This window comes from Aethalodelphis obliquidens, unplaced genomic scaffold, assembly GCF_003676395.1.
Source record: "Aethalodelphis obliquidens isolate GAN/ISIS:26980383/991018 unplaced genomic scaffold, ASM367639v1 scaffold4, whole genome shotgun sequence".
Taxonomy (NCBI): Eukaryota; Metazoa; Chordata; class Mammalia; order Artiodactyla; family Delphinidae; genus Aethalodelphis; species Aethalodelphis obliquidens.
In genome coordinates, this window is record NW_020837948.1 from 37519386 (window position 1) to 37527355 (window position 7970).

A 7970-nucleotide genomic window follows, 5' to 3' on the forward strand; every position below is an offset into this window, starting at 1 on the left:
GAGATTAGGAGGAGGAAGACTGCTATGGACCACTATACATGCACTACCACCCTGAAGCTTGCAGAAAGGGGCATTGACAGCCTAGTCAGACAGTTTGGCATATTTCCTCTGGAGGATGGAAATCACACCTGCCTGACATCAGACTCACTTGATAAATCTGCCTGACAGCTGACCCTGGCTAGCCTATCTTGATGAAGGCAGAGTCAGGAGAGACTGTTCCACTGAACTTGATGTGTTTCTGACACAAAAGACAATTGGCCTGGGTGGGTCCCACCCAAGAAGACTGCCTGTCCCACATCCAGCAGGGAGTAAACTTTCTAGATTTCTAAGAACTGAAGGAAGAGCTATACACAGTCAATCAGAAAATACATTCACCAGCATCAACGAAATATAGGCCGAATATCTCCAAACAATGGAGGAAGGAAGGTATGGTATTATCCAAAGAGTAACAAAAGCACTTTTGCCAGTAAAAGTTGACCTTACACATCTGCAGTGACCAAAATAAACAAACATAAATCAGTGCCAGACAAGCAGTATCAATAAATATATCTACCCTCTCCACACATCTTTCAACACTAAAGGAGGAGCAAGAGGCAGCCTCATGAGTGGAAAAGAGGGTTCACTCTCTGAAGAAATGAAGAAGCTAACCAGGCCCCTTTTTCCATAGCTGGTAGCCCTATCTAAGGAAAGGGAGAATCTTTAACTTCAATAAATCTGAAATTTCTATTTCATTGAAATAAATATTTGAATGATCTGAGATTGTCTGAGAAACTAGGAGAACCTAAAAGTAAACTGAAAAGTCATGAACTAGCCTTAAGTTTATCCATGGGGCAAGAGGAGAATTGGTCCCATAGAAAAGGTTTTAAAGATTAATGGGAGATGAATATTAGGTTGCTTCATGATTGCACACTCTCTGTGTCCCTCTATTTCAATATAATGATTCTACACTGAACCTAAATATAATAGCATCAATAGACTACAAAGCATCAAATATTTCACAGTCACAATCTGTCAAATAGCAATTGAATATCCACAATGTGAAAAAGACAAGTTCTTGTATGGTTCTTCAATTAAAGAGGCATTGTTAAGTAACAGACTTCAGCTTTACAATGTGAATAGCAATGAGTCTACAGGTACTGATTAAACTCCATCTATGTATCCATTTCTCTTTCTCTCTCCTTCAAAGGAGTATAAATTCTGATTAAAGAGGCATTAAAATACCTATAAGTTCAACTTTCAACTGAAAATTAAATGAGTTTTGAAGTTAAAAGTATATATATTACAATAGGTTAATAAAATTTGAATTTTTTTAATAGGTGTCTTATTATTCAAGTAAACTTAGTTTTGTTTGAATTTGACATGTCCTTGTTCCTAAAAATAAATAGGATATTTGATACTAGAAAATTCTGAAAAAGAGCTAGGAGTAAAGATACCATAACTTATCTGTTCAAATCAGCACATGGTCCGAATCTATTGACACTTCATAAATATTTCATTTATAGAAACAAAAAAAGCAATAACATAAAAATAAATAATAAAACCAACGACTAACAGTATATGAACATTTTAACCTCTTTAATATAAACATATTTTCATATATTTTTATATGTCTAAGTATCCTTAACAACCATGCATTTTATATTCACCTCAGGGTTCACTAACACACGATAAGAAATGGACTTTTAGGCCCTGAACAAAGATGGTGGAGTAGAAGGACATGCTCTCACTACCTTTCGTGAGAACACCAGAATCACAACTAGCTGCTGGACAATCATTGACAGGAAGACACTGGAACTCACCAAAAAAGATACCCCACATCCAAAGACAAAGGAGAAACCACAATGAGACGGTAGGAGGGGAGCAATCACACTAAAATCAAATCCCATAACTCCTGGGTGGGTGACTCATAGACTGGAGAACACTTATACCACAGAAGTCCACCCACTGGAGTGAAGGTTCTGAGCCCCACATCAGGCTTCCCAACCTGGGGGTCTGGCAATGGCAGGAGGAACTCCTAGAGAATCAGACTTTGAAGGCTAGTGGGATTTGATTGCAGGACTTCAACAGAACTGGGGGAAACAGAGACTCCACTCTTGGAGGGCACACACAAAGTAGTCTGTATATCGGGACCCAGGGGAAGGAGCAGTGACCCCAGGGGAGACTGAACCAGATCTACCTGCTAGTGATGGAGGGTCTCCTGCAGAGGCGGGGGGTGGCTGTGGCTCACTGTGGGGACAAGGACACTGGCAGCAGAAGTTCTGGGAAGTACTTCTTGGCATGAGCCCTTCCAGAGTCTGTCATTAGCCCCAACAAAGAGCCCAGGTAGGCTCCAGTGTTGGGTTGCCTCAGGCCAAACAACCAGCAGGGAGGGAACCCAGCCCCACCCATCAGCAGTCAAGAGGATTAAAGTTTTACTGAGCTATGCCCACCAGAGCAACACTCAGCTCTACCCACCAATACTCCTTCCCATCAGGAAACTTACACAAGCCTCTTAGATAGCCTCATCCACCAGAGGGCAGACAGCAGAAGCAAGAAGAACTACAATCCTGCAGGCTGTGGAACAAAAACCACATTCATAGAAAGATACACAAAATGAAAAGGCAGAGGGCTATGTACCAGATGAAGGAACAAGATAAAACCCCAGAAAAACAACTAAATGAAGTGGATATAGGCAACCTTCCAGAAAAAGAATTCAGAATAATAATAGTGAAGATGATCCAGGACCTCGGAAAAAGAATGGAGGCAAAGACCGAGAAAGATGCAAGAAATGTTTAACAAAGACCTAGAAGAATTAAAGAACAAACAGAGATGAACAATACAATAACTGAAATGAAAACTACACCAGAAGGAATCAATAACAATAACTGAGGCAGAAGAACAGATAAGTGACCTGGAAGAGAGAATGGTGGAATTCACTGCTGCAGAACAGAATAAAGAAAAAAAAAAAATGAAAAGAAATGAAGACAGCCTAAGAGACCTCTGGGACAACATTAAATGCAACAGCATTCACATTATAGGGGTCCCAGAAGGAGAAGAAAGAGAGAAAGGACCAGAGAAAATATTTGAAGAGATTATAGTTGAAAACTTCCCTAACATGGGAAAGGAAATAGCCACCCAAGTCCAGGAAGTGCAGAGAGTCCCACACAGGATAAACCCAAGGAGAAACACGCCGAGACACATGGTAATCAAATTGGCAAAAATTAAAGACAAAGAAAAATGATTGAAAGCAGCAAGGGAAAAATGACAAATAAAATACAAGGGAACTCCCATAAGGTTAACAGCTGATTTCTCAGCAGAAACTCTACAAGCTAGAAGGAAGTGGCAGGATATAATTAAACTGATGAAAGGGAAGAACCTAATACCAAGATTACTCTACCTGGCAAGAATCTCATTCAGATTCAATGGAGAAATCAAAAGCTTTACAGACAAGCAAGAGCTAAGAGAATTCAGCACCACCAAACCAGCTCTACAACAAATGCTAAAGGAACTTCTTTAAGTGGGAAACACAAAGGAAGAAAAGGACCTACAAAAACAAACCCAAAACAATTAAGAAAATGGTCATAGGAACATACATATTGATAATTACCTTAAACGTGAATGGAGGGCTTCCTTGGTGGCGCAGTGGTTGAGAGTCTGCCTGCCAATGCAGGGAACACGGGTTTGTGCCCTGGTCCAGGAAGATCCCACGTGCCGTGGAGCGGCTGGGCCCGTGAGCCATGGCCGCTGAGCCTGCGTGTCTGGAGCCTGTGCTCCACAACAGGAGAGGCCACAACAGTGAGAGGCTCGTGTACCAAAAAAAAAAAAAAAAAAAATCAAACAATAAAAAAACGTGAATGGATTAAATGCTCCAACTACAAGACACAGGCTTGCTGAATAGATACAAAAACAAAACCCATCTATAGATCTATAGGTCTACAAGAGACCCACTTCAGACCTAGGGACACATACAGACTGAAAGTGAGGGGATGGAAAAAGACATTCCATGCAAATGGAAATTCAAAGAAACCTGGAGTAGCAATACTCATATCAGATAAAATAACTTTAAAATAAAGAATGTTACAAGAGACAAGGAAGGACACTACATAATGATCAAGGGATCAATCCAAGAAGAAGATATAACAATTATAAATATATATGCACCCAACACAGGAGCACCTCAATACATAAGGAAACTGCTAACAGCTATAAAAGAGGTAATCGACAGTAACACAATAATAGTGGGGGACTTTAACACCTCACTTACACCAATGGACAGATCATCCAAACAGAAAATTAATAATGAAACACAAGCTTTAAATGACAGAATAGACCAGATAGATTTAATTGATATTTATAGGACATTCCATCCAAAAACAGCAGATTACACTTTCTTCTCAAGTGCGCAAGGAACATTCTCTAGGATAGATCACATCTTGGGTCACAAATCAAGCCTCAGTAAATTTAAGAAAATTGAAATAATATCAACCATCTTTTCTGACAACAACGGTATGAGATTAGAAATGAATTACAGGGGGAAAAACGTAAAAACACAAACACATGGAGGCTAAACAATATATTACTAAATAACCAAGAGATCACTGAAGAAATCGAAGAGGAAATCAAAAAATACCTAGAGACAAATGACAATGAAAACACGATGATCCAAAACCTATGGGATACAGCAAAAGCTGTTCTAAAAGGGAAGTTTATAGCTATACAGGCCTACCTCAAGAAACAAGTAAAATCTCAAATAAACAATCTAACCTTACACCTAAAGGAACTAGAGAAAGAAGAACAAAACCCAAAGTTAGCAGAAGGAAAGAAATCATAAAGATCAGAGCAGAAATAAATGAAATAGAAACAAAGCAAACAATAGCAAAGATCAATAAAACTAAAAGCTGGTTGTTTGAGAAGATAAACAAAAGCAATAAACCACTAGCCAGACTCATCAAGAAAAAGAGGGAGACGACTCAAATCAATAAAATTAGAAATGAAAAAGGAGAAGTTACAACAGACACCACAGAAATACAAAGCATCCTAAGAGACTACTATAAACAACTCTATGGCAATAAAATGGACAACCTAGAAGAAATGGCAAAATTCTTAGAAAGGTATAACCTTCCAAGACTGAACCAGGAAGAAACAGAAAATATGAACAGACCAATCACAAGTAATGAAATTGAAACTGTGATTAAAAATCTTCCAACAGGGCTTCCATGGTGGCGCAATGGTTGAGAGTCCACCTGCCAATGCAGGGGACACGGGTTCATGCCCCGGTCTGGGAAGATCCCACATGCCATGGAGAGGCTGGGCCCGTGAGCCATGGCCACTGAGCCTGCGCATCCAGAAGCTGCGTGTCCGGAGCCTGTGGTCTGCAACGGGAGAGGCCACAACAGTGAGAGGCCCGCGTACCGCAAAAAAAAAAAAAAAAAAAAAATCTTCCAACAAACAAAAGTCCAGGGCCAGATGGCTTCACAGGTGAATTCTATCACACATTTAAAGAAAAGCTAACACCCATCCTTCTCAAACTCTTCCAAGAAATTGCAGAGGAAGGAACACTCCCAAACTCATTCTATAAGGCCACCCTCACGCTGATACCAAAACCAGACAAAGATACTACAAAAAAAGAAAATTACAGACCAATATCTCTGATGAATATAGATGCAAAAATCCTCAACAAAATACTATCAAACAGAATCCAACAACACATTAAAAGGATCATACACCATGATCAAGTGGGATTTATCCCAGGGATGCAAGGATTCTTCAATATACGCAAATCAATCAATGTGATACACCATATTAACAAATTGAAGAATAAAAACCATATGATCATCTCAATAGATGCAGAAAAAACTTTTGACAAAATTCAACACCATTTATGATAAAAACTCTCCAGAAAGTGGGCATAGAGGGAACCAACCTCAACATAATAAAGGCCATATACAGCAAACACACAGCAAACATCATTCTCAATGGTGAAAAACTGAAAGCATTTCCTCTAAGATCAGGAACGAGACAAGGATGTCCACTCTCACCACTATTATTCAACATAGTTTTGGAAGTCCTAGCCAACGCAATCAGAGAAGAAAAAGAAATAAAAGGAATACAAATTGGAAAAGAAGAAGTAAAATGTCACTGTTTGCAGATAACATGATACTATACATAGATAATCCTAAAGGTGCCAACAGAAAACTACTAGAGCTAATTGATGAATTTGGTAAAGTTGCAGGATACAAAATTAATGCACAGAAATCTCTTGCATTCCTATACACTAATGATGAAAAATCTGAAAGAGAAATTAAGGAAACACCCCCATTTACCACTGCAACAAAAAGAATAAAATACCTAGGAATAAACCTACAAAAGACCTGTATGAAGAAAACGGTAAGACACTGATGAAAGAAGTTGAAGATGATACCAACAGATGGAGAGATATACCATGTTCTTGGATTGGAAGAATCAATATTGTGAAAATGACTATACTATCCATAGCAATCTACAGATTCAATGCAATCCCTGTCAAATTACCAATGGCATTTTCTACAGAACTAGAACAAAAAATCTTAAAATTTATATGCAGACACAAAAGACCCTGAATAGCCAAAGCAGTCTTGAGGGGAAAAAATGGAGCCAGAGGAATAAGACTCCCTGACTTCAGACTATACTACAAAGCTACAGTAATTAAGACAATATGGTACTGGCACAAAAACAGAAACATAGATCAATGGAACAAGATAGAAAGCCCAGAGATAAACCCACGCACCTATCGTCAACTAATCTATGACAAAGGAAGCAAGGATATACAATGGAGAAAAGACAGTCTCTTCAATAAGTGATGCTGGGAAAACTGAACAGCTACATGTAAAAGAATGACATTAGAACACTCCCTAACACCATACACAAAAATAAACTCAAAATGGATTAGAGACCTAAATGTAAGACCGGACACTATAAAACTCTTAGAGGAAAACGTAGGAAGAACATTCTTTGAGATAAATCACAGCAAGATCTTTTTTGATCCACCTCCTAGAGTAATGGAAATAAAAACAAAAATAAACAAATGGGACCTAATGAAACTTCAAAGCTTTTGCACAGCAAAGGAAACCATAAACAAGACGAAAAGACAATCCTCAGAATGGGAGAAAATATTTGTAAACGAATCAACTGACCAAGGATTAATCTCCAAAATTTACAAACAGCTCATGCAGCTCAATACCCAATCCAAAAATGGGCAGAAGACCTAAATAGACATTTCTCCAAAGAAGACATATGGATGGCCAAGAAGCACATGAAAAGCTGCTCAACATCACTAATTATTAGAGAAACGTAAATCAAAACTACAATGAGGTATCACCTCACACAGGTCAGAATGGCCATCATCCAAAAATCTACAAACAACAAATGCTGGAGAGCGTGTGGAGAAAAGGGAACCCTCTTGCACTGTTGGTGGCAATGTAAATTGATACAGCCACTATGGAAAACAGTATGGAGGTTCCTTAAAAAACTAAAAGTAGAATTACCGTATGATCCCCCAATCCCATTACTGGGCATATACCCAGAGAAAACCATAATTCAAAAAGACACATGCACCCCAATATTAATTGCAGCAATATTTACAATAGCGAGGTCATGGAAGCAACCTAAATGCCCATCGGCAGACGAATAGATAAAGAAGATGTGGTACATATATACAGTGGAATGTTACTCAGCCATATAAAGGAACAAAATTGGGTCATTTGTTGAGACGTGGATGGATCTAGAGACTACAGAGTGAAGTAAGTCGGAAAGAGAAAAACAAATATCGTATATTAACGCATGTATGTGGAACCTAGAAAAATAGTACAGATGAACCGGTTTGCAGGGCAGAAGTTGAGACACAGATGTAGAGAACAAACGTATGGACACCAAGGCGGGAAAGCCGCGGGGAGGTAGGGATGGTGGTGTGCTGAATTGGGCGATTGGGATTGACATATATACACTGATGTGTA